Raw genomic sequence first — 15,179 nt, 5'->3', positions numbered from 1 at the left:
TTAATTCTAAAATAGGCTTGGATGCAATTCAGTGCCTGCCAGAGTTAAACTAGGCTTCACTCCTGTCTGCTGTGGTTTGTGGAGGAGAGTGATATATTCTCCTTTAAGATAAAACTTCTCTTTGCCACGATGAAACATCAGCCTGAACTAGGAGTCAGTTAATCACACTATTTACTTTAAAAGGCTTTGGAGTATGTCCCAAAAGCACAACCCCAGAAATCTTTATTCAAGTAAATAGTTTTCCTGGAGTCAGTAGACCTGCTAATAAGCAACTACTCACTTCAGTAACGCAGGATTATGTTTTAATTCTGTAATTTGACTGCCCGCTTATGTTTAATGATGTGTATTTGTAGGAATGATGCATTTTGGAAAGTGAGGTCAGCTGGAACATTTATGGTGTTCATCTGTCTGCAACCCTTGATATTGCAATGTATCAGTCACTAAAAAAAGAAGTGATTACTCAACTGTAAAAAGGAAATGGTTGGTAATATTAGTGGATTGTACCCTATGAATATTCGCAAGTGTAGGGTGCAGAAATGATGCTCATTTCAAAACAAGAGTAAAAAATACAATATTTTCTATTAAAGATTTTACAAATTAGCACTTCATCATTTGAATTTTAGTCTGAAGTAAGTTTTTTATTTTAAAAAGCCATTTTTCTGCTTCGTAGAAAAACTGTTTCAATGTGCTTTTAACTTTTTACATTAAGTAAAAATACTTTTTTCCAATGTTTTGATATCATTAATTTGGTAATGGATTATTTCTACTACTTGGCTCCAAAATTTAGTGTAGACTTTAATGCCAGCAATTTTAAAGCTGCATATATTTTTTTTAAATTTGTCAGTGTGATTCTGTGTTGTAATTCTTATTTTTCATTGATTGCCTTGGATGTTATCTTTCTCAGATTATATCAGATTCTCACAGTTTTGTTGTGGAGTATTCTGATATTGTAAAATATATTATTTGTCCTTGCCAAGTGCCTCAAAAATAAAAACATACCAGATTTTTGTACACATTTAACATTTGTTAATCCTAACAATCACTTAAAATTATTTTCCTGTTGGAGAGAGAGAATAAAAACGTGAACATTAAATATTCATGATCCAGTAATGACGTTTAAAGTACCCTGTAGAATATTGCATTACTCTAATTCTTTATGGTCCTTTGTAACTATGAACAAGAACTTAGCATAGTTTAAGACACGGCACTGAAGCATCTGTCAGATCTACACCTATTGATGTAATATGAGCACAAGCAGAGAAATAAGCATTTCACAGTATCCCTGAACAAAATCATCTGTGACAATTGGCAGGCTGCCATTTTTTTTAAATATAGTTGTCCCAGTTGGTTGTTTCAACAACTGTGGCACTTAAAAGAATAAGGTTGAAAACAAACAATTATTAAAAAAAAAAAGTTCTGCAAATCCTAGATTGAAGTAGTAATTATTTATGTAATTTCAAGATAAACCCTTGATATTTTTCCACTTCTCTATTTTTTCTACTGCTCTGTACATAAATGTCACTCTTCTCTAGTGTAGTCATACTACCTTCCTGTGATGTGAAAAATAACGTGATTAGTGTTTTAGTTCAGATGAGGTGTGCATTTCTGAAGAGATCCTCTTGTGAATCCTAATTTACCATGGTTTGGTTCCATCGCAGAGCAACCTTGGAATGAGCAAACTTTACTCTTTTTGGGTGAAACTAAACCAGAAGATGTGGTCTAACCATCAGTGGATGTTAGTATTCATTTAGTATGGATAGCAAGTCCTCAGCACCAGCTCTTCAAATCTGCTTCTGTTGGGTTGCATCGGAGGAAACATTAGAGGTTTCCTGCAGTTTGTTTTAATTTTTCAGTGAAGAAACATAACCTAACAATTCTTTCAAGGCTGTTTTTTTCTTTGGTGATCACTTACAGTTTTTTTCAGAAAGCTCTAAGTCCTTGTGCAAAATTGGCTGTTCATTATTTTTCTTAAGGAAAGCATTCATTACAAAGTGAGAAGAGGCAGTTCATCTCAAGTCAGCCAGTTTTTATCTACATGATAACCAAGAAGATTTTAAAGATGTCTTCTACATTTCCTAAGACTTACCATTTTAGTCACCCTGTCATTAACTTTGTATGCAAGACAAATTAATTTCCTAAGAGTCACCATTAACTCTTGGTAGAACTTGAAATAGCTACGTCAGGATGGTGTGTGAGGTTCCTTAGAACTGGGTGTTAAGTGCTGAGAAAGAAACAAGCAGAAAGACAGGCAAGCGGAAGAACATTTTCAGTCAGGTTTCCTTCTTTGGAAGAGCCACAGAAGTGGATCGCTCCTCATGCATACCTTAGGAGGTCCACAAGGAACAGTGATGTCTTCATGAAATGAACATCAGCATGAGCGTGCCCCTTGCACAAAGCCCCAGAAACCACCACTAGCTCATGGAAGGTGTCTTCTGTCCTTTGCAGCTTTTAAATCTTGTGGAGGAGCCAGGCTGTTTAACTTGCAAGTTAAACAGCAAGCAATAAACAAAATGCCTCCCCCTCCCCCTTTATTTTTAGTCCTGTATTAAAGCTGTTTCAGTAACGAAAGTAGTATTCTGATGCAAAAAAATGAAATGGAAATAAAAGCTGAAATTTGTTTGAATATCTGTGCTTATTTTTGCAAATGGCTTAAATAATGTAAACTGCATAGAGAAACCTGTGTGAGTTTTTTAACTGAGGAAATACAGAGCTTCTCAGCTGTCCTTCCAGTTGTTGCAAAGAGAGCAAAGTGTATGTTTGCTTTAAATTTGAAAGTTATTTTCCATTTATGCCCAGCGACAGAAGGTTGGATTTTGGATATGTCTAGCAAACAAATCTATGGGGAGGGGATCTGGGGATCTTTGAACTATTTTTATTTGAATATGATGATAATCAGTGGAAAGTGTAAATTTAAATTTTTATGTTTTAAAAAAGCACTTTTTATCAGTTTAACTCTGATCCCTTTACAGGTGTCAGCAGGAATTTGGATCTTGAAAAGTTTTAATCCAAATGCATCACATTGAATGGTTGTTTCTCATAGTACAAGTCATACTCCAGTGACAGTTACCTCAGTTTAAAAAAAAAAAAAACTTTACATAAGGAATTGCAAGGATAAAAAAAAGTTGACTTTGTCCAGTCTTATCTCTGTTTTGGGAGGATAAATACTGTAAGCATAAAAAATTTCAGCCAATGTGAAAAACAGAAAAGTAATACTATAATTTGAAATCCTACCACGAATTAATTCCCTGCTTAACAGATATTGCTAAATACTGTGGGAAAGACTAAAGACTATGGCCTGAAAGTTTAAAAAAAAAGAAAATTGAAGTGGAACCTTCCCCTGTTCCACCCTCCTTTTGTTGATCTGTACTTGCTGCTCGTACTCTTCAGGTTAGGTCACTACAGCCTGGATACCTTCAGTGGTCACAACAATGCGTTGCCAACCAACATGCTTCTGGGTTGTTTGGATTTCGTAATTTCTACCCAGAAAACTAAACTGAAGTCTGCGCAGCCCTACCTACTAGCTGACAAGGAAAAACCCTGCCTTCCTCTTTGTGCTAGCTCTGACATTCCTTGAGTGTTTTCCTGAGCTGATGCAACTCACCCAAGAAAACCCCTTTTTTGCGGGGCAAGCTGAATCTGCTAAATGGGAGGTTCAATGCCAGCACTGGGAGAATTTAACTGGATGTGTGGAGAGCAGATCAAAAATTGAGAGAGACCAGTTCTCTCCCTTTTCACAGTGATGAACTTTGAGTGTGGCTTGCTGTTTCATGCAATTGCACCCTATGCTATTAGCGACTGAGTGAAGGGCCTGGTGGATGGAATTACAGCCCCATGGTCTTGCCTTCTCCCATCCTTATCTTTGTGGCTTTGCTCCTCTGGGCAGCTCTAATAGCACAGCCTTGTTCAGGACTCAAGTTCGTTCAAGAATTAAGAGTCCAGCTGATATAAACAACTCATAAGCTGATATCAACAACTCATACTGGCCGTAAAAAGTGTTTTGATGATACAGCTTATAGTAGTTTGATGAGTAAAACAAATTGTTCTAGCCAAAGTATTTTCTGTCTGTGTCTACGCTTGGGATTTTGATAACAAAAATAGCACAAAATGTCATTGGTAGGTGTGCCAAATGCTTCTAGCCTGTGTTTGTCCTCAGATCATCTCATTTGCTGCATAATAGATTACATCTATTGGAAATACCTTCTTCTATAACTTGTGTTTCTTCTTTCCACTCTGAGCACTCACACCTAACTACTGCTTATCCTCTGCAAAGTTATAGGAACAAGTAGGAACAAAGAGCCTATGGAGGTGTGTGTTTCAATGCTGAAGTTTATAAATGAATCTAAATGACACGGGCCTCCTTCCACTGAGTTACTTAAGTACTTTGAAACAAAACACTCCCCTCCAAATGGTATCAGTAGTCCACATTACTTAGGTGTAACAGGAGTTTCCGTGTTAACCCCTCAGTCACCTACCAGCACAAATGTGCCTGCCAAGAGAAAATAGGACGAGGAAGTGTTTACTGTTTTTCAGATGACAAAAAAAAAATCATGCAAGGGCTTCTCAGACACAGTTGTATTAAACCTCTGATAGAAATGTTCATCAGAGTGTTTAACACTCACTGATATATCTTAGGTAGACTTACCACATGTTGTGGGTAGTTAAAAACTCTGTGGCCAAAGTAAGCTTTACGAGAAGTTGACTGATGGAGGAGGTTCAGCGCTTCAGCTTGCGTTGGCACTAGCCAGACCTTTCATGCCGTTTAGGCCCTTTAGTCCAAAGTATGATGAAATTTGCACTGAACGCAAGGAAGCCTTTAATCGAAACAGCTCCCAAGTTAAGGACAAATAATGGATCTTCCGAGAGACGCTACGCTCCACAAAGCAGCTGAAGGAGTTTTGAAGAGATTTGAGAGTTTGATTACATGCTGGTGATACTGCCATTGCAGGTTGAGTGGAAGTCTAGCTTGATCTGATTAGCAAAAACTGGAACATGAGGACAAAATTGACAGTGGTGAGATGTTTTGGGAGGCTCTGTTATTTAGCAAACATGACCGGCTCAAAACTCCAGAGAGAGACCAGTATAACGAGAGAGGATAATCACCCCCAAATCACCCCCTTCTTTTCTAAACCTAAATTAAAACCTGTTTCTGAAAGTTGGTGGAAATTGTACAAATATATCAGGAGAGCATTGGATTCATAATTTTGTCTATTTTTAGAGGATCAGTATCATTCAAGTTTACAACCATATTTGGATCATTTTGGTTATCAAACTATAAGAAGTTGCATGGTGGAAAATAAGAAAATTGCTAAAAATAGTTCCTAAAAAATAGCTGTAAAAAATATGTCGAGACTAGTTAGTAGCTGAGAAGGAGGCTTTTTTTTTTCTCAGTAGATCACAAGTGTTTAATTTGGGGTGACATGTATGCCAATTTATGTTTGCAGATGAAAGAGATTGAATCAGCATATACTTAATGCTCTGTTTTGTTAAGTCATTTTAGAGTTTGTGTGGTCAAGTAATCAAGAATATTTATCAACATTTAAAGTCTTCTAAAATAGATTATATGTTAATAAAATGTGTATATGAATAATTCTGTAGGACATTATTTTTTAGATGTGTGAAGAGAAGCTTGATTAATATTTATAAAATTAGTAAGCAAAAGATGTGTGAGAGCTATAATTTACTAACATTTACAGCCACCTATTTTTCCCCACCCATAAATTATATGTCTCATTACTTACAAGACTGAGTATTGGTGGTGTTACGGTAGTAACTGCAATGTTAGGTTTTAGTACTTCCGTACAGTAAGTCGGTCTTCGCCAATTAATTAATTCAAATTCTGACTTAGCATCCTGACAATCTTTATTACAAGGATTGGACCTAAATAAAGGTTAAAATCAAGCAGACACACGTTGAAAATACTGGAACAAGTAGTGAGAGAAAAATAGGAGAGTACATGTAGTTGTGCAAGTAAATAAAGAAATGGTTGGTTATTTTTGGCAAGAAGTGGAGAAGCATGTGATGTCCAGTTGTAGCTGTAGCCAAGGATTTATCTTGGGGCTAACTACTTTACAGGCAAACAGTAATTCCTTTTTCGCCCCACATCAGCTGAATACTATTCAGGGTCAAGAATGCTGTTTGCAGAAGTTGACCAGTCCTACAACCAACCACTAATATTTAAATGATGTATAATATTAGGGGCACGTTGTTACTGAGGGTGTATCCTGTTATTTTGTCAAGAGTTGAGCAAGGCAAAATGCTGAACTGTAACGTGGGGCACAAAATAGTCATTACATCCGCTCCGTCCTGTTACTTGTGTAGCAAGTGGTGCGTTTGAGGGTACCTGGCTAATGTGGCAGGGACTGCTCGTCAGGGAAAGATGGCAGACCAGATCTAGAAGGTTGGTGCTTTAGTTATTTTTTGGGGCTGGGTAGGGGAGACTCTTCATCTTGTAAAGCAAGAGCGCTCATTTAAACGAATATGGAGTTCACATGTTCATTCTTACGCTGTCATCTTCTAAGCTGCAGGTCTTGAGAGTCAGGTCTTTTCCCTGACGCCAGTTTCCCCATCACGCACCTTACTTATCTGTGACTGTTACAGGAGTTGGCAGCTAACGAGGTGGGGAAGAAGAGTTCACCGTTTGGTGTTTGATGATGAGGATTGCCGTCGCTGGCGGACTGTTAGGGGTTTTGCAGGTGCTCCTCGGGGAGCTCTCAGAAAGCACGAGGTTGCCTTCCTCCCGGTGGTGACAGACCGGGGGGGGCAGAGGAGAGTTAGCGGTAGGAGCATCTCCAGTTGTCCTCGCACGGATTCCCCGGGGAACCGTCAGCCAGCGGCGCGGAGGCAGGGGGTCCTGCCTCGGCTCCGCCGCTAAGCTGCTGCTAGGGGAGACGATGGCCACACGCCTGCCTCGCCTCACCGGTGCGCCAGGGCAGGCTAAGCGCCAGGCGTTGCGTGCGGCGCCGGCGCCTGGCTTCGTGCGAGCGGGGGGGAAGTTTTGCTTCCGCGCTTCGGGGCCGAGACAGGGCTCGGGGCGGCGGCGGGCTCGCCGCGCTCGGGAAAGGGGAGCCCTCGCAGCGCCGGCGGCGGCGCGGGGCGGCTCCCGGCTACGGCGGGCGTCGCACGGCGGGGCCGGGCGGGGGCGCTGCCGCCGAGGCGCCGGGCCGGGCCGGGCTGGGCCGGGCCGGGCCGGGCGGCGGAGCGAGCGGGCGGGCCCCGCAGGCTGGGCCCCGCAGGGTGGGCGCGGGGCCGGGGCAACGCCGGAGCGGGGGCCTCGGTGCGGCGCGGCCCCGCAGGCCCCCCCCCCCCCCTCCGCGGCGCTCGGCGGGGCCTCGTCCCGCCGCTCCGGGGCGATGGGCGGCGGCGGGCGCCGCTAGGCCGCCGCGGGCAGGGCAGCGGCGGAGGCGGAGGAGGCGGAGGCGGAGGAGGCGGCGGCCGGGGGCGGGCTGGGTCCCTCCCCGGGAAGATGAGGCGGAGGCCCGAGCTGCCGAGCGGGCTGAGCTGGGGCTCTTCCCTCCCAGCCGCCAGGACAAGATGGCAGCGGCCGAGGCGGCGGCGGCAGGAGAGGCGGGGGTGAGGGGCTGAGCCCGGCCGGAGCGGCGCTTCCCCGTGGCGCTCCCGGACATGCCCAGGGCGGCGGCGGCGGCGGCAGCTCCAGCTCGGACGCCAGTGCGGCCCGATCCGTGAAGGTGAGCGGCCGGGAGAGGAGCGGGGCCGTCCCCGGCGGGCGGAGAGGGGCGCTGCCTCCGCCGGCGGCTCTCGCCCTCCTTCCCGCGGAGGGCTCCGGGGCGAGGCGGACCTTACCCCCGCGCCTGGCGCCGGGGCGCGGCGGCGGCTGCCGGCCACCGCGCAGGGGCGGCGCGCCGCTGCCCTTGCCGGAGCCCGGCGGCGGGGCGCGGGCGGCGGGCAGCGCCGCTTCCCCTTCCCGTCGCCCTCGACGGCGCCTGCTCCGCCGCTTCCCCGAAGTTTGCCCTTCCCCGGCGCGGGGAAGCGCCCGCCCCGAGCCCGCCGGCGCTGCCCCGGCTGCCGGGCGAGGCCGCCGCCGCCGCCGCCCGGCGGGGGGGAGGCGTGGCCGCCCGCCTCGGCGGTTGCCGCCGGCGGCGGGGCCGGGCGGGCTCCGGCGGTGCCCCGCTCCCCTCCCGGGCGCGCCGCGGCCGCCTCCTCCTTGTATGGTGCGCTCGGGCCGCCCGGCCGGCGGCGGCCGCTTCCCCCGCACCGCGCGGCGGGTGCTGCCCGGGCGCGGCGGCGGTTCCTCCCGTTACGGGTCCTGCTCTCGGCGGGGTCCTCCGCCTCGGTGGGTCCTCGTAGCCCTGGCGGGACCCGACCGCCGTCCCTCGCCCTGACCCCCGAGAAGAGCCCGCGGGCCCCCCGGCTCTGCGCTGCGGGGGAAGTCGGTGCTGGGACGGGGGCAGCGAATGGTGCTGAGGGGCCGGTATCAATAAAAACAACTGGAGAGGAAGTTGGCGCTTTAAAATTTGGTCAGTTCCCAAGAACTAGCTCTGTAAAAACAGAGGGGGTCATTGCTGGTGGCTTTAACGTAATGATTGCGGCAGGGCTTGTGCTGGGTTTGCTGTGGTTCCTGATGAATCGTGGTATCAACTGTAAAACTGGCAGATGAGTTTGCGTGTGTTTAACGCTGTAGGAAATGGTGATTTTTCTTTCTTTTTTTTTTTTTTTTAAATTTACATTAAGCCCTCAATCGTCAGTGCTACGTGCTTACATATATATAAGTATTTTTGTTTTGAGGCTATACTTCTGTTACCAACTGTTGTGTCTGACTTAAGATGTCAGTGCCAAAAACTGCGATGGTTTCCTTTTTTGTTAACTTGGTAAGTTGTTTTGAGACTCCCAGGCTTGTCTTCCCAGAAGTTATGCGGCGCTCTGATGTTTTTGCATCTTCCTGCTTGCATATAACCTTGTTTATTTCAGTTACTTTAGTATCTTTAAATTGTGGGAAAACGCGTTATTAACATGAGAGACGGTTCCATTAAGTAAAGCTGCAGTTGTTGACAACAATGCATATTTCTGTGATTACTTTCTTCCCCCCAGTATTACCTCCCTTTATGTCATTTGCAAAAAGTTTATGCTCTGATTGATTTCACACAAAGTAGAAAAGCCTGGCTGGACTGTGAGGACTTACTTTCTGACATAACAATAATTCTGTAACAGAGTTAATTTGCTAAAGGTTTCTGTAAACTAAGTTTAAAATTCACACAGTAACTGTCTAGTAAGTGTGGCAGCCAGCAAAGAGATTAATTAAGCACCTGGAAAATAGGTCAAGACTGTATTACAAAGTGGCATGGTGAGATCACAAATAAATAGAGCGAAGTGTTAACATGGACTTACCAGGAGAAAACTGATACCGATATAACAGCGGTGACTGCTTTATCTGTGCTGCTGCGAACCATTTATGGTAGCGCACGGTGAGATGATGTTTATAATAGTGTAAAACAGGAATGAGATAGAGTTTTCATTTAATGCACTTATTACCGGGGACTTCTGTTGTTGTGCGAGTTCTGCTGCTTGCTCAGGGTGTGGCATCGGTTGTGCTTGTAAATGATTTTTTCATAGATATGTTTGGCTAGATGCTCTAATTCAGCTTGTAGTGGTGATGTGTGGCGCTCTGGGTTTGAGGACACTTTGTAATCAGAGATTCCATCAGCCAGAATAAAGTTTCATTAAAAAATTGCTCGGGAAGCTGCCGCTGACCTGTGGTCTCTGCCAGTGCCTGTGATTTTTCTTTGTTTCAGGTTTTTTGTGTTTGCATGTTTCCTCTCTCCTATCTTTCAAACAACTACCTACAGAAACAGGGAAATGAGACTGGCTCCTGCATAACAAGATGCCAGAGACAAAGACAGGGTGTGGGGAGGAAGAGTGAGCTTTCAACTTGTTTTAAGGAAGTTGACACAACTGATAGCAATATTAGAATTTGTGTGTACTGCTTTTCTTGTTGTGTGCTTCAATTTATAGCAGTTGCTTCAAAACAAATGTTGTTTTGGAGGTGATTTTTCAAAAAGCATCTGTTGGATTGATTCGTCCGTTGAAGGGGATGGGAGGCTGAGCAGCACTTTTAGAGGCAGAGCATTAGCTTACTAGCTCCTGGGTAGAACAGAATTAACTACACTTAATTCTCGTGAAAATCCCAACCTAAACATGTAGGAATGTCAGGCTGTGCTTCTCCAAGCTTGTGTGTTTCGGGATGTACCTCTCTGTGCTATTTTAAGGGATTGCACTCTTCCTGTTTTCTTTTTAACAGTATATATTCTCTTTCTTGTATTTTCCATTCTGCCAGTATGCTGATTATAGCAACAAAGATCCTTTTGACAAAACGGTGCATTTTGAAACAGGAATTTTGTAGTTGGCTTTCTTACATGTGTGGGGGGGAAGAAAAGCGTTGGTAACAGGCACAGCGCTCTCATTTGAGGCCGAACATGTATTTCAGAGGAATGTTAAATACAGAAGGAAAACTTCTTGTAGTTGAGCTAAATTTCGCTGTTGCAATGGGAGGTCTGTGAGGTGGCATACGACTGCTGTGCACATATAGAATAGTTACTGTAGGCAGTATTGCTTTCTGCACAGAACTTCGTGGAAAAAAGCAGAGAACATCTATGCTTTTTTTATTTTTTTATTAGACAAGCCCTAGCTTCACTGAATATATAACTATTTCATTCCATATGCAGAAGCATTACAGCTGAGGTAGACTGCTCTATCAACTAACAGAAGTATGAATTGGGTAGAGCAGGTCTGATAATCAACTGGTGATACTTGATCGAGGGAGGAAGAAACATGGACATAGGATGTCCTCGTGGTGATACCAGCGCTCCTCCGTTAACGCGTTCACTGTTGAATTTTGTGAAATAGTATCCACCTTTCATACCTCAGAAAAGCTTGTTTGTACCTTTCTGTGTTTCCTGAGTTTCTTCAATTCCCTGATGATGTTACAGTGCAGTTACAGGAGAATTTCAGAAGTCTTGGTACAGCATTAATTTGATGAAGAAAACATCCTTAGCACTTCTTCATTGAAACTGTGAAGCTCCTGTAGATGGGTTATGTAAACTCACAGCTGGTCAAATACTTATTTGCAGCTGGTCTGACTATTAAATTTTCTTGCCTTTGAAAATTAGGGAAGTAAGAGTTGAGCTCGATGCTGGGGAGCTTTTACTAAGTTAATGTCTCTGTTCCTAAGTCACTGAAATACTATTTTTCTTCCAATCTCTTGACTGAAAATCTGAGATGGAGTGGAAAATAATGTGTTACTTTCAATCCAGGTCTTGGAAGAAAAGCTCATTCTTCGGGTAAAGTATGAGATGGACTTCTAGGTATCTGAACCTGTATTTCAGAACTGGTTGGGTTGTGTGTGAAACCAAATATGAAGAAATTAGCAAGGGCGAGCATCGAGTGTGTTAGAGATGGCTGATGAGTGTGCAGTGCACCTTAAATGATGATGTTAACTATATTTAAAGCAACTTTCAATAGCTAGTGCTATGAAATGGGTTAGCAATGGGTTGGTTACCTTTTTCTGACTTCTACAGGCAGGGAACACTCTCTGTTTGACCTGAAATAACCTATAATGAAGCATAAAGCCTGGAAAATCCTGTTACCTGTTCTTGGCTTCCCCTGCCCCGCTTTACAGACCATTTTAATTCAGAGCCTCTCTCTCTTTTACAGATTTATAGAGAAATTGAAGCTCTGTTTCTCTTCAAAGGCACTAACTTTTGAGTGATGGATGAGCAGAGGAACAACATGTAATTGTTAAAGTGGGTTTTAGTCTGTGACTTTATTTGATAGCGTAGTATTTCCTGCAGGGTAGGTCGTCCCCGACCCCCCCCCCCCCCCCGCCCCCTTCATTCTTCGGTTGTTTTATTTCAATATAGTGAATGTTGGGAAAGATGGCAAGAATTGGTGTGTGCCTTGTTTTTAGATGCAGTTTGGGGATAATCTTTGTACAGTTTTGTAGTGTTTTTTTCACATTATGTCACTATTTGTTTTTTCATATAGTGTCTTAATATTCCATTTCAATTTTGAGAGTGGGTAACGTTCTAACAAAATGGGGTTAATCTCTAGTTTAGCAATTTTGGTTGAAAATGGAAGAAGAGCCAAATAACTGGAGTGTTTTTTAAGCAAGTCAGTTCAAGTAGTTTAGTTCTGATTTTTTTTTCTTATTCAGTGACTTGGAATCAGTTTAACTTCAAAATATCTCTCCCTATGTTATTAACTTTACATATTTAATAGTCCCAGCATTATGTGAACTTCTTGTATGGTCTTTTTTTCACCTTGTGTTTTCAGGAAAAATTGGGAAATACTCCTTTTTGGAAGTATGTCCTTTTCTCCAGCTCTGTTGTGCCCTACAATACCTATACATTTGGGTGTAACAGGATGAAGCCTAGAAAAATGTTACGTTCAAGTTCTAAAACACAGCAATAAAATAAGACCCAGTGAAATACCCAAAGACAAAACAGATATATGAAAATATTTCTTATGTTTTTAGTATGATCAAAGCTACAGCACCTATCTCAATATTAAAAAAGTAATTGGATTCTTATGTAGAGGATTATGTTATAAGTGACACTCCCATCAAAAAACAATTTTTAAAATCAGTAATCTTAAACTCATGTGACTCTTTCCATTCTTGCTAAAATAATTTAACAGTTCTAGAAAACTATATTAGTGCTTCTTAAAGCAGGTTACAAATTAAGTATAATTAATGCTTTTCATATAAAAAGTTGGCTACTGTCAAATGAAAATCCCTTCATATTTGTATAAACATTACTTGCTGAGTATATACGGCACCGCAGTGACTACCCATTCAGAATAAGTGTTGGAAAATTTAGGGACAAGAAAACTCAGGTCCTAATACCTGTGCAGAGTCCCATTAACATCATCATTAAAAGAGGAGGGTGTGGCTGCAGGTCAGAGATGCTCACGGCTGCTTTCCATGCCTGTTGGAAACCACTCTGTAATCCAGTGACCTGAGTGTTTCTTACCCTTCTCTGTATTGGAGGCTGCTATCCTTTAGGTTACTACACTGTATTGTCCTGCAGCTGTTTTTATGTGACTGGACACTTAATTTCGAAGGCATGAGATTGGCAGGTGAGCACATGCTGGGTGAGACAAGATTTTTATTGCAAAGCTGAAGCTTGGCTGTTGCCTTGCCTTGGGGCAAGTGGCGTCCAGTACCTGAGAAAACTTGCTTTGGGTTATTTCAGGAGTTTTACTTTAGTTTTACTTGACTTTTGGTTAGAAGGTGAACTGTGAGATGGAAGTGAATCTCTTCACCTTGTGCTCACCTTGTCTTGAAGCATGGTAAAATGAAGTAGCAAAACTGGTCCCTGGACAGGAAAACTGCCAGTAGAACAACTTCAGCTGGGATTGCAATAACTGGTGCAGCTGTGCTTTGTGTGGGGCTGGAGTGTCTTCATTGCAAAGATGTTTGCTGCTTTTATTAGTGTGACCAAATCCCTCCAGGCCTGTTCCCTAAGGTCTTTGGATGTGAACTGACATTTGAACCTTTCCCCGATCCTGCTGGTATAGACTGAAACAAGTGCCTGCCCACAGAAAGGAGCTGACATAGGCTCAAGGTGTGAATGAGAAGGTTGTCATATAAATGTAAAAGTGCAGAGAGAAAACAAACTTCAGTAATGATAAACAATACAAAGTTTATTATAAGGGAAGGAAAGAAACTTTTTTTTTTACTAACGATTTAAGCTCCCTCTGGAAGATAAGAGTAACTACTAGCATCAGGTATTCATAAAAATTATCTTTATGCACAATTTTATCTGAAACATTAGTAATTTACTTTTGTAAAAGTAAATGTGCTTTTACATATGTAGATACGAAAACACATCTCTTCTGTTTCCACAGTCTCTGTTTACTACTTTGTTTTGGTCCTTTGTCAGTGTTTACAAACAATGGTGTATTAACCTTTATCTTATTCTGCTAGTTTGAATAAAATGTACTCATTTTTTTTCCCCTCTTCCCTATGGTGCAGGTATTGCCTGTATTGGTACACAACAACTGGTGGCACTCGCACAATTTCCAGAAGGCTTTTTATTTGTTTCTTGTAAGATGTCTGTCTTCCTTTTTGACTGAAAAGCTGTTAATGTGCATCATTGCCTTGTAAACCTCTTCCTTCCTGTGTTTTCCTAGAAACTTCGGTCATCTGCTGCTTCCTACCCTTTTCCCTTCAATTATTCTGGTTTTTTTTTTGTTTTGTTTTTTTTTTTAGAATTGCTTACTTGTCTACGATCTGTCTGTTCTAGTTGAGAAGTTTCTTCCACAGCATGTTTTTGAAGATTTAAATTATTTATATGGGTAGAGGAGGTCCTCACAAGATCTTTATTTTTCAGCTCTTGAATCTGTTTAATACAGGAATTTTGGTGTTTGGGATCTTAGTTGTGAGGCCCTTTGGAAGGAACAGGCTTTGTTCCTAAGAGAAGAAAAAAGCTCTGTCTCCTCTTTCCTTATCTATTAATATCAACTTATTTTGTGATTCAAGAAATAATTGGTATTCAGTCTAATAAGAATGGATTGCTTTTGTGAGATGCTAGAGGTTTTTTTAATACCTTTTCATTATGGCTTTTGAAATGATGCTGTGGGCTAACTTCTTCCTCTGACTGTGTCAGCTCTGAGCCCTGCAGGAGGACATTGTGGGAGTTTTTCTCAAGAAATATTTTGGGAGCTCTTTGTGACAAGTGGTCTTTGAGACTAAATTTGTTTTTAAAACTCGCTTGAAGAGATGTCTAAATGCTGTTTTAAAGATTAAAACAAGAGTGAATGTTAAAAGTTTGTTTATGCTGCAAATGGAAAGATTATTAAATATGGAAGGGAACACAACAGAGGAAAAACTGACGCCCATTTATCAGTGTTATGTTCTAGCTAGCGGGGTCATATGCTGCATGTAATCTTGCCTTTCTTTTTGCATACCTTTCTGTATAGTTAAATCAATAAGTTCCTCTGCATAGGGGCGAGGGAGAAAATTCTTGCACTTGTGGCTTTGGGAAACATTATAATATGGGTTATTGCAGTTATTGATTCATTAGGAGGCAAAAGGCTGAGCCTTCTCTGAGAGAATATGCATGTCTAATGCACTGATTTTTGCTCACAGGAAATGCTGCTTTCTCCACGTCTTTAGAAATCTGAAAGAAGTGGTGAACACCTATTTTTTCCTCCATTCTTTCTCTATT

The 15,179-nt window shown here is 42.8% G+C and overlaps 1 protein-coding gene across 4 annotated transcripts in view; it reads left to right on the top strand.

The window, feature by feature from the left end:
* Positions 1 to 15,179, top strand: part of HIPK3 (homeodomain interacting protein kinase 3) — a 120,841-nt gene that overhangs the window by 34,369 nt on the left and 71,293 nt on the right. The window contains exon 1 of one of the 4 annotated variants that reach the window (XM_052810477.1): positions 7,301 to 7,685. The exons of 2 other annotated variants lie outside the window; for them this stretch is intronic. The gene's annotated coding sequence lies outside the window, so the exon portion shown is untranslated. Of the gene's footprint in view, positions 1 to 7,300; positions 7,686 to 8,383; positions 8,475 to 15,179 lie in introns of those variants that run through there. One more of the 4 variants, XM_052810480.1, reaches the window with a different exon arrangement.

Source organism: Harpia harpyja, chromosome 16 (assembly GCF_026419915.1).
Source record: "Harpia harpyja isolate bHarHar1 chromosome 16, bHarHar1 primary haplotype, whole genome shotgun sequence".
In the NCBI taxonomy this organism is placed as follows: Eukaryota; Metazoa; Chordata; class Aves; order Accipitriformes; family Accipitridae; genus Harpia; species Harpia harpyja.
This window is presented reverse-complemented; position numbering and strand designations above follow the sequence as displayed.